Source organism: Tamandua tetradactyla, chromosome 12, assembly GCF_023851605.1.
Source record: "Tamandua tetradactyla isolate mTamTet1 chromosome 12, mTamTet1.pri, whole genome shotgun sequence".
NCBI lineage: Eukaryota > Metazoa > Chordata > Mammalia > Pilosa > Myrmecophagidae > Tamandua > Tamandua tetradactyla.
Window position 1 is genome coordinate 87,656,269 of NC_135338.1, and position 12,027 is coordinate 87,668,295.

General features: G+C 33.6%; 1 non-coding gene across 1 annotated transcript; it reads left to right on the forward strand.

Annotated features, from left to right (window-relative positions):
- Positions 1 to 1,147: 1,147 nt before the first annotated feature.
- TRNAG-ACC (transfer RNA glycine (anticodon ACC)) lies at positions 1,148 to 1,218 on the forward strand. The gene has a single exon. It is a non-coding gene; the product is annotated as a tRNA-Gly (tRNA).
- Positions 1,219 to 12,027: the final 10,809 nt, after the last annotated feature.

Consider the following 12,027-nt stretch of genomic DNA (forward strand, 5'->3'; position numbering starts at 1 on the left):
TGGGCTTGAGTAAATCACTTGAGTCTGAACCATGTTTTCTCATTCCCAATGCAGATATCAGGAAATAAGACTTTATGAAATATCAGTTGTCTAGATATTCATGTCCCTAGGACTAGGTATCCAAAAATAGTTGTTGAATAACCAAAAAGAACCCTCCCAGCATTATCATTTAACCATGCTAAACTGAAGGAGCCTCAGTTGTGCCATCAGTAAAATGGATATGGAAACAGCCAACTTATGGAGTGAGAAAATAATATGAAGTACTGGGACATATTAGATACTCAATAAATGGTAGCTGTTATTCTTATTTCACCTATGTATTTAACACTGTTCTAAATACTTTATAAGCATTGGTATAAAATTATGCTACATAAAGCATTTTCTATTTCATGCAAGAGATGTGAATTTTTCATTTTTTAAAAATATATCCAAAACCTATCAATTAAGCATCTAATACACAGTTGTCCCAAAGACCAATGAAACACCTGTGACCCCTTGGTACACTTGGTATGCACAAATCTATAGGTCTAATGCAATGTCAGAAAGGTCAAGAAACTAGAAGAGACTCTCATTCCATAGTGTTTTCCAAGGGTGAGAAGACTTATGAACCAAGAGGGAAATACAAAATACAGTATTTATTCTCTTTGATAATCTATCAAAAACATGTGGTAATAAATGCCTGTTCAGAGCTGTTATGAAATGAATTTGCAACAAGTGAGACTTGTAGGTTCTCTGAGGGTGTTGGAGGTAAACCTCAGTGTCCTGTTCTGCCAATGTTCCATCTGGACAGAAGTGACTTCTAAGCTTGTGGCACCTAGATGACATTCCAGCCCTGTCATCTTGAGGCACTGCTCGCTCCAAGGACTTGTGTCTTCCTAACAGCACAAAGTTGTATGTTTTATTCTTTAAATTAGAAATTTGAATACCTAAAGATCTGTCTTCCTTTCTTCCTCCATCTCTTTTTTTTTTTTCTCATAACAGGGGATTGACCAGAGCTTCAGATATCAGAACTAGATCAAATCCCAGCTCTACATTTGGAAGACCATGTGATGTTGACGGGTTTTTGACACTGGGAATTCCATCTTATCAGCCACAAAATAGAGAGAATACTGTCATTTTTTTAGTTAAAATGACATGAAAAGGAGGTGCAAGGGTAGTTCAGTGGTAGAATTCTCGCCTACCATGCGGGAGTCCCGGGTTCGATTCCCAGTCCATGCACTTCCCAAAAAACAAACAAGCAAAACAAACAAACAAAAACTTGACAATGGGCTGCAATAATGGGATACTCACGTGGAAAAATAATGAAATATGACTCCACCATACGGCATAAAAAAAAAGAGGGTGGGCCACAGTGGCTCAGCAGGCAAGAATGCTTGCCTGCCATGCCAGAGGACCGGGATTCAATTCCTGGTGCCTGCCCAGGAATCTTTAAATCTTTCTTAAAAAAAAAAGAAAGAAACAAAGAAACAAAGAAACAAAAAAACGTGAAAATAAGGATGCTCAAGTAATATTAATTTCCCTTCTTTTTTTCCCTACCCCCCCCCCCATTGTACTCTGTCTTATTTGTAAGGAAAAGGTGGAATACATCATCTAGGGGCAGGGAAAACTGATATGAATTGGGTAGTCTTGGAAAACTTATAAAAATCTGACAGAGATGTTAAATTCCATCTTTAGTGTAACAAGTCTCACTCGAGATATTTAAATACAGGGTCACAAATAGTCTAGTTTCATGAATTGCATTAAGATGTTGAGCTTTTCAAAATGATGCATCGCAAAACTCACTGTAATAATCATAAGTATACTCACTGTTGATGACCTTGCTTGAGGTGTTCAGGTGAGAACAACACATTGCTGATTGCACAAAATGGACAGTCCAAGCACCCTAGAATGATTACAACCTAAATGCCCTGGAGATTGAGTCACGATATGTAATTTGATTATATTTACTGTTGAACTGGACTAGTGCTAAATTGTAAGGTCAAGTTGTGTCTTTGTTATTGAGAAACACAACTCTGGCTTTCCCATTTCCATGCTTTGTGCATTTTTAAATGCAAGGGTCAGGTTTACCCATATTGCCAAATAAAGTAAAAACAACATTAGTGTCCATAGAAAATTCTAGTAAAACCCATTAAACACAAGGACCGCAATTATCCTTAATGAAATAAACAATGACTTATGGAAAAACCTCATGCTGTTCCTTAAGTATGAGAATATGCAATTAAACTAAACCTCTAAAGGTTTAAATTTTATTTTTTGAATCATTAAATTGCTATGCATGACTCCTTCATTCAGACAATAGATCTGAAGTTTATGAAATCTGTATAAATAATATACTCCTTTTTGTCAGATAATAGCTGTGATGTTATTACCTTAATTTAATTAGCAACATTAGCAGTTCTTATATTTTTTAAACCAAAAATGTTTCCTTACAATTCAGTGAACCCTTATGAAAGTCAGTGAACCCTTAAATAAATAATTTTGCAGATATCCCCACTCAAGTTTCTCAACCTGAACCAGTGACTTTTTAATTCCCTATGTCAACAACTTGTGCCAAGTTTCATCTGTCAGAAATTAGAAGATAACCTTGCATTCACTGGAACTTTTAAGAAGTACTTATGTAGGCTAAGCAGGAGATTCAAGGATACAATATAAAGCTACAGGATGTATGACCCCTAAAAAAAAGACAAAAGTTGGCAAGTACACAGTCATGTCATTTGATTAGTATGTTCAATAACTATGTTTTCTTGTGAAAAGTAAAACTGCTTTTTTTCCTTTTGTCCTTATTTTTCTCTGAGAATGGACCAAAGCCTCTGTTGTATCATCCTGAAGAGGTTTAAATCCAGAGAGGAAGCAAATTAATAATGAAGTGCATGGCCATGCTGTCTGAAGGATTCGATTAGTGACCCACTAGGGCCCCCAAGCTCCCTTCATACCCGTCAAATATGCCCCATGAGCATTCGCTCTCATGCATTTCACATATCTCTTTTCACCCCTCCATTCTCAGACTTGAGTCCTTGGAAACAAAATATTCTTTTGTTTGTAAATTTATATAAATTATTTTTTTATTTTTCTTACATTCTATTTCCTGCCTTTTCATGCATTTTTTTTTTAATTTGCCCATGTTGTTAGATGTTACTTTCCCTCTGCCTGCAGTATGGTATTCTATCATCAACATAGCCCTCATGCCACTTTTCTCCTATCAATGGACACCTGGTTTAATGCCAACTTTTTGTCTTATAAACGTAAAGATTGGGATAGCATCCCCACGCATGTCTCTATGAGCATAAATATGAATGAGTATCTCTGGAGTATATAAAAAAGAAAGAGGCAAGTGAATCATGCAATATCTTCTCGTGCAGTTATACTCAACACCTCAGTCATCCTCTCAAAGGGCTACATCAATTTCTCCTCTTATGAATGACACATGTGTATTGCTCAGCAATACTCCACCAACACCTGAGAATATCCAACTTTGCCAGGTGGTACTTCCAAGTTGCTTGGAATCCACCCTCTCTAGGTCCTGGTGAGATTGGGTATGTCCCTCACACACTCGTTACTTATTTTGGTTTCCCTTTCAGTAAATTGTCCATTCATGGTCTTTACCCACTGTTCCTATAGGGCTTCTTGATGAGTTTTACTTTTTCCTTTGAGTTACAGGACTTAAATATAATAGATATTCATCTTTTGATAGTTGCAGACAAAAAAAGCATCTTCTCTGAGTTATTTGTGATCTTTGAGTTATTTGTCTGTGATCTTTGTCTGTGATAGCCTTCATCGGATATAAATCTTTAATTGTGATATCATCAAATCCATTATTTTTCCCTTTATGGTTTATATTTTTTATCTTGTTTAAAAGATGAGGTAATAAAATAGTTCTCTACATTCCTTCCTACCAGTAGTATAGTCTCAACATTCACTTTAAGGCTTTAACAGAACTGGAATTCATTTTTGTATGTGGTATAAAGTAGTTATCTATAATGAACCAATTTTTCCCAGCATCATTTTTAAAATGCTCCAATCCCTCATAGATTTGTAAACCCTGGCAATGCTATAATATGCCAAATTCCCATAAATATGGATTTATTTCTAGATCTTAAACTGTTGTCACTCTGCAATTTGCTTATTCTTGCATCCTTTTCACACTTTAATTACTACTCCTTTAGGTTTTAATACCCAGTATAGCTGACTCTACCCACCCCTTTTATACCTACCCATGCCCATCTTTGCTCTCTTCTTTTCTTTATATTTCCATAGTTTCTTTTGACTTTACATAAATTTTATATAAACATTCAATTTTTCCTAAAAATTCCTGTATAGAATACATTGAATTTTTAGGACAGCTTTGGACACCATCTCTTGGAGAACATGGTAATATTTCTATTTATATGGTGCTTTTCCTCTGTTTTCTAGTGCACTTTAAAGTTTATCTCCATATTAATCTTGTACATTATTTGTATAGTTCCTAAATCGTATGTGATTTTTTTGCATTCTAAATAGTACCTTATTTACTATTACTTTTTCTAACCTATTTTTTTTCAATTTTAATGGACAAATATTGAGTTGCATATACAGTTCTCCATTGAAGGTATCTAGCTAAACTCTTATTCATTCCAATAGCTTACCAGCTGATTATTTTGAATTTTATATGTAAATATTATTGCAAAAATGGAAATTTTGTTTCTTACCTTTTATGCCTCATATCGCTTATTTTAATATCTGTTCTTGTTTTCATAACTAAGATTTCTAGTTCTAAACTGAAAAATTGCGGCTAGACTGGGAATCTTTGTCATGTTTCAGACTTTTAAGAGAACATTTCTAAGTTCCTTAAGCAGAAAGTTTTTTATAGACCTTTGGTAAATAGAGCAGATTACCACATGCTTTTTCTGCATTGTTAGAGTTTTTCTCTTCTTAAGGTCAACTGCAAATTACGTCACCAGATTATCTTATGTTCAACCATCTTCAAATTTCTGGGATAAATTCTGCTTGTTCTTGGTGCATTCAGAGAGTACTTTATTGAACCTGGAGTTTCCTTTCTTGTACTGTTTTTATCCAGTTTTAGTTATGCTAGCTTAAAAAAAAAAAGACAGAGTTGGACCTATAATTCACTTTTTCTATTATCTGCAATAATTTGTATAAGATAAGGTTAATGCTTTTCTGAAAACGTCTGGACCTAGTTTTAGGATGTGTTTTTGTTCTTCTCTTTACTTATCCCTAAGATATTGAAACCCACTCTGATCTTTATTTTCTCTTTCAATTCTTATATCTTATCAATATCTATATCTTCCCCATTGAAGGGGAAAAACAGCTTGGAATACTTTTACCTTTCTCCAATCACCCTACTCAACTCCCACCTTCCAGGTTGAAATGTTTCTGGACTTTTAGTTTCATCTTGTTGTGGATAATTTGTTTTATTATTTGGACAACAGTACAGTTTACTGCATCCTTTACTTCCCATATGCCAGAACGTCTCCTGAAATCCACTTCTCTTCTTGCTGAACTATACCCTCCAAGAGTTCTTACAAAAAGAGTCAATGTGGGACAAGCTTTATAAAATCTTTTGTTTCGTATTAAAATATGTTTATTCCACCCTCACATTTAAACACTACAAATGAATATAAAACCAGAATTTAAAATTTGGAGTTCAAATTTCTTTATTTTCAACTCTTTGCTATTGCTCTCTTATGCTCTTGCTGATATGTCCGATACCAAACCTGACCTTAGGGTAAAAAATGAATATAGAGAAAGCAATTAAGGGACATAAGAAGTGTGAAAATACCAGAAAATAAAAATAACAAAGGATGCAATGTCACCATTCCTGCTACCTTAATAATTAAATAGCCAAGGCTGAAGGGGGCTACTCAAGCCCTGTACTGCCCTGTCTGAGATTTGTTCCCATATAGGGTTTACTAAACCCATTCTCTGAGCCAAGCCCAACTGTGAATAATTATTTACATGTCCAGAAACATCAACGGCTTAAACCAAAGCATAAAATGAACACGTGGTTTTCTTTGACCAAACAGGTGTACTTATTTTTAATGGATAGAAAATTAATATTTGTGGAACAAACAAAACCGCAATTTTGATAACGAATAAAATTCTAATCCTTATAGACCTAAGTTTTTTTAAGTGAATAATCTTGGATTTTAAATTTTATTTTGTTTCATACCTTAGAATAATCTTCCATAAATAAATAATGTAAATGATCTTTCATCTCATGCTCATTCATTATTAGTTGTAACAAATATATTCCCTTGTCGGTAATTCTAATAGCATGCCCTAATAAACTCATTTTATCTTTTGATGCAAATCAATTACAATTAAAACGTAGTTTGTTACATCTCAATGGAGTATTATTTCATGTTAAAAACATTTTTACTCAAGAGATCATGGGTGATTAACTTCAGCAAGAGGTTAAAAGTTCAAACAGTTCCGTGTAGAAGGAAATAGTCACAGATCCCTTCTTTACAAAATGTTACTCCATTCTGAAATGCACGATGGCAATTCTGCATTAGCCTTATTAATTTACCCCAAAGTAAATTTTAAGTGTTTTTCTCAAGTGTCAAGGCTGCTTGATAAAACTAGTCAACTTATGCTTTACCACAAAATAAATAATATCCACTGAGATTTTGAAATATTGCAGTGGTTGTTTTGCCTTTTCTTAAAAGAGAAGTTGTGTTTTTACAGGACAGTCATGCATACATAAGATATAGGATTTTCATATACCACCCTATTATTAATACCTTGCATTTGCTGTCATGTTCTACAATTGAGGAAGGCACATTTTCATAATTGTATCCTTAACTATATCCACAGTTTACTCTAGGGTTCGCTGTTTCGCGTAGCATATTTCCATGGATTTTTTAAAAACATTTTATTCTGGTAACATATATGTAACCTAAATTTCCTCCACTTTGAACCATATTCAAATATATACTTCAGTGCTGCTACTTACATCACAATACTATTATTACTATCATCACCATCTATTACCAAACATTTTCTTCATTCTAAATAGGAACTCTGTACATTTTTAGCGTTAACTCCCTATTCTCTACACCCAGCCTGCCCCTTAGCAAACTAATATTCTAGAGTCTGACCCAATGAGTTGGCTTATTCTAATCATTTCATGTCATAACAAAATGAGTGAGGCCATACAAGATTTGTCCTTTGGGCTCTGCTTTATCTCATGCAACATGATTATCTTTTAAAATCTTCAATCAATCCAGGGAGGGTCGTTATTATTATTATCCTGTGTTTCAGATAAGGAAGCTGGAGCTTAGAAAACATAAATGAGGTATGCAAAGGTTTGAATGCAGATATCGGTCATGATTAATCTGCATGCATTCTCTACCAGCCTGTAAGGTATAAGGCCTTCTATCTATACCAATCATCTTAGATGAAATTGATATGTCTGCAAACATTGGGTGATTTGATAACAGTTGAGTGTTGACTATTCATTGCTCATCCAGTTATCTTCTATTATAGAAAGACATGAAGCTACACCTAAAGGCTAATGCCACCACCGCTTTGTTGAGGATGGGGTAAGGAAAGTTATATATGGTGAAATTTCAACTAAAGGAAATTTGTGATCAAAATAAACAAGCTATACAATGGTGATCAGTGATAGTCTTAACAAAAGTCTGGACTAGGATAGAAATAATCATACAGGTCATCAAGGTGGGAGTGACCATAAGATCAATGATGAGGTGACAGATGGCAGGCTGGGAAATGGAACTTTTATTCCTTATATCCCTTACCATATCTAAAGCTATCTACCTAAGCATTTTTACTATTTAATCCAAAGGTTATTTAATGAAAGCTGCAGATCATCTTCCTCCCAAAATGAACCTAAGTACATGTACACATTTTTAACAACTCAATGAGTTCCCAGATTCTCTAGGCACTCATCCACAATGTCCCCAAATTATGGAACCCAAGTCAAATATATATATAACATGTATATAGAAACATATGTAAATTTTTGCAACCAACTTACAAGAATAACTTACATACAGAAAAATTCACCATTTTTTTGATGTACAGTTATTTATATGGCTCTGTCAAACATATATAATGGCAAGACTACCTCCATTAAGGTAAAGGATATTTCCATAACCTCAAAGATTTCCTTATACCCTTTTGTGATCACCCCCTTATATAAATTCCTTGTGTCAATTCAAGTCTTCTGATGAGCAGGCACCAAGATGGCATTAGATGTACATGAAATTTATTGGGGGCAATTCTTATTAAAGATAAAAATGGCAAGAGCAGGAATTGGTGAGTGAGTCTTCAGATCACAAGGCAAGTCCAGCACGATGAAAAAGAGAAAGAAGGAAAAATTGAGTAGGAAAAACAATCTCTTCAGTCTCACCAGGAAGACAGGGAGACCCAGGCTGTCTGTTGGGGTAGTCCCACTCTAGGCAAGCATGGGCTGGGGCTAGTACCAACTTTGTGAACCCGTGCTCACTCATTTGCTAAGAGCAGCCCAGGAAGAGGTGGTCTCTGTGTGAGCTTGAGGGTAGATCCAAAGAGACCACTGCATGGGCTGTCATTCAGTTATGATCTACACAACAGATTCTCCTTAAAGAGATGTAAGTGAAGAAATTCCGTGGCTCCACTTGATGTTCTTGGTCTGACTTTCATTTAGCAAAGTGTTTTGGGAATTTATCCATGTAGTTGCATGTATTGGTCATTTCTTCTATTGCTGAATAGTAATACATTTTGATATAACTGATTAACGGACAACTGTGTTCTTCCCAGATTTTATGATTATGAATAAAGTTATGCTATTTTAAAATAGGTCATTGTGTGAGCATATCCCTCAATCCTTCTTGTGTAGATCCTACTCTAGGGTTGCCCTTTATAAGTCTGAGGAATTTTCCTTCTTAAATTTAACATCTTTTTAATCATGAATAGATACTGAATTTCATCAAATGCTGGTTTTTATATCTATAAAGTTGACCATAGATATGGTATATTGGCATTGATTGATTTCTTAATGCTCGGGAAACTATGAATACCTCAGGTAAATCTAACTTGGTCATGGTGCATTATTCTTTTTTGTATGTTGTGGGATTCAACATGCTAATATTTCCAATTTTCTAAGGTGATTTGATTTGAAAACTTGCATTCAAACTTGCAAGCAGGCAATTTTATAAATGTACCTGTAAATATTACTTTAATTTCATCCCATAATTTTTTATATGTTTTACTTTAAATTCCATTCAAAATATTTTCTATCCTCCATTGTTACTTTCTCTTCACAGATAGTTTATTTACAAGCATATTGCTTATTCTCCAATAATTTGGAGATTTTCCAAACATCTTTATATTATTGATTTCTATTTTAATTACACCAGACCAGAAAACATACTTTGCATGATTTCAATTATTTTAATTTTGCTGAAGTTTTTTTTATGGCCTGCAATATAGTATATTTCACTTTTCAGTTCTGTCAGTTTTGCTTAGTATATTTTGAAATTCTGTTGTTAGTATTAATATGCCTTGAATCTCATTATTGTTATGTAAATTCTTCCTTTATTCCATATTCTTTCATATGAATTCTACTTTGTCTGATATTAATGCAACCACTCTTGTTATCTTTTAATAAGTGTTTGCCTTCTGTATTTTCCCATACTTTTCTTTTTATCCCATATCTTTAAGTGAATTTCCTGTAGATGATACAGTTGGGTCTTGCTGTTTTATACAGCATGACGAATTCTTACTTTTAATTGGATGCTTAATCCATTTACAGATAAAGTAAGTAATGAAATAGTTGGCTTTAAATTATCAATATTTTTGTTATTTTCTGCTTACTGACCTTTTCCCCTCTTTTCCTGCTTTCTCTTGGACTGATTTCATAATTTTTATTTCCACTCTTGCCTTTTGACTTTTAGTCATTTTCCTGGGTTTACAATATACATTTTTAACTTTTAACAGTCTACCTTTAAATATATACCTTCTGTATGGTGTAAGAACCATAAAATAGCATACTTCCAATTACTCTTTCCTTTTCTCTGTGTCATTTTCATCATATTTTTATTACATATGTAACACATTGCTACTGTTTGTACTCCAGTCAGTTATTTTTATTCAATCATGCTTTTTATTTGGAGATAACTGCATATTTGCATGCAGTTGCAAAAATAATAAAGATCTCATACCTTTACACAGTATCTCCTAATGGTAACATCTTTCAAAATTATAGTAGAATATCACTGCCAGGATATTACTATTGATAACAGTTAAGATAAGAACATCTCCATCACCACTCAGATCCGTCATGTCTCACTTTTATACCCTCCTATATTAACCCTCTACCTAACCTCAGCAGACACTATACTGTTCTCCATTTCTATAATTTTGCTACTTTAAGAATGTTATATAAGTGGAATCAAACAACATGCATGCTTTGGGGAAAGAATTTTTTCATTCAGAAGATTCTCTAGAGATTCATCCAGGTTGTTGCATTTGTATAGAAGTTCTTTTTTATTTCTGAGTTGTACACCATGTAACACCATTTAATTAAATATTCAACCACTGAAGGACATTTGAGTTGTTCTGTTTTTAGCTATTGTGAATAAAACTAGTATAAATATTCATACAGATGTTTTTTGCGTATGAGAGCATAAGGTTTCATTTCTCTGGGATAAATGCCCAGAGGTATAATTGCTCATATAGTAGTTGCATGTTTCATTTGTAAGAAACTGGCAAACATTTTTTGAATGACTATACCAATTTATATTATCACCACCAATGTAAGTAGAACCATTTTCTATGCATTCTTGAAGGCATTTGATATTGTCAAAAATTTCCATTTTAGCTAGCCAGATAGAAATGTAGTAATATCTCATTGTGGTTTTAATTTGTAGCTCCCTAATGGCTAATGATGTTGAACATCTTTTCATGTGGTTATTTGACACTACGCATCTTCTTCTATGAAGTGTTTCTTATTTTTAGCCAATTTCCTAATTAGAATGATTTTTCAGTGTTTCTTTTTTTTTTTTTTTGAGTATTCTTTATACATTTTAGATACTAGTGCATTATGAGATACATGTTTTACAAATATTTTCTCCCAGTTTTCCAATTTATGAAGTTTTCCTTTTATGAATGGTGCTTATATTGTCAAGTCTAAGAACTCTTTGACTAGCCCTAGATCCTGAAGATTTTTTTCTATGTTTTCTTGCTAAAAAGTTTTATAGTTTTATCAATTTTTAAAACTCTGTGATCCCCTTTGAGTTAATTTTTGTGTGGACTTAAGTAGTGGATTTTTGCATGTGCTTTATGGATGTCCCCTTACACCAGCCCCATTTGTTGAAAAGGCTATTTTCCCTACATCAAATTATTTTGTACCTTTGTTAAATATCAGTTGGTGGTGGACCACGTGGCTCAGCAGGCAGAGTTCTTGCCTGCCATGCCGGAGACCTGGGTTTAATTCCCGGTGCCTGCCCATGTTAAAAAAAATATATATATATATGTGTGTGTATATATATATATATATATGTATATATATATATATTTGCATGCATTTATTTGTGGATGTGGGTTCTTTCTTCTATATCATTGATATGTATGTATATCCTTTAGCCAATACCACATTGTTTTGATTATAGTTTATATGTCTTTCCTTGTCAGTTTTAGAATGAGCTTATCTATGCCCTCAAAAATAATTATGGGGTTTTAATAGGAATTGTGTTTAAGCTCAATTTGGAGAGGATCAATATCTTTTCTTTGTTGAGTCTTCCTACCCATGAGTACAGTATCCTTCTTCATTTAGTGAGGGCATATTTTTTTCATTATTTTCATCAGCACTTTGAAATTTTCAGTATACTGATCCTATAAAGTATTGCTAAGTTTAGACCTATTTCACTTTTGCTGTGTGATTTCAAACAATATTGTATTTTTAATTTTAGTGCTCACATGTTCATTGCTATTGTATGGGAATGAAATTGATTTTTAAATGTTTATCTTTTATCTTGTGACCTTCTTGAACTGCTTTTAGTTCTAGAAGTTGTTTTGTTTTGTTTT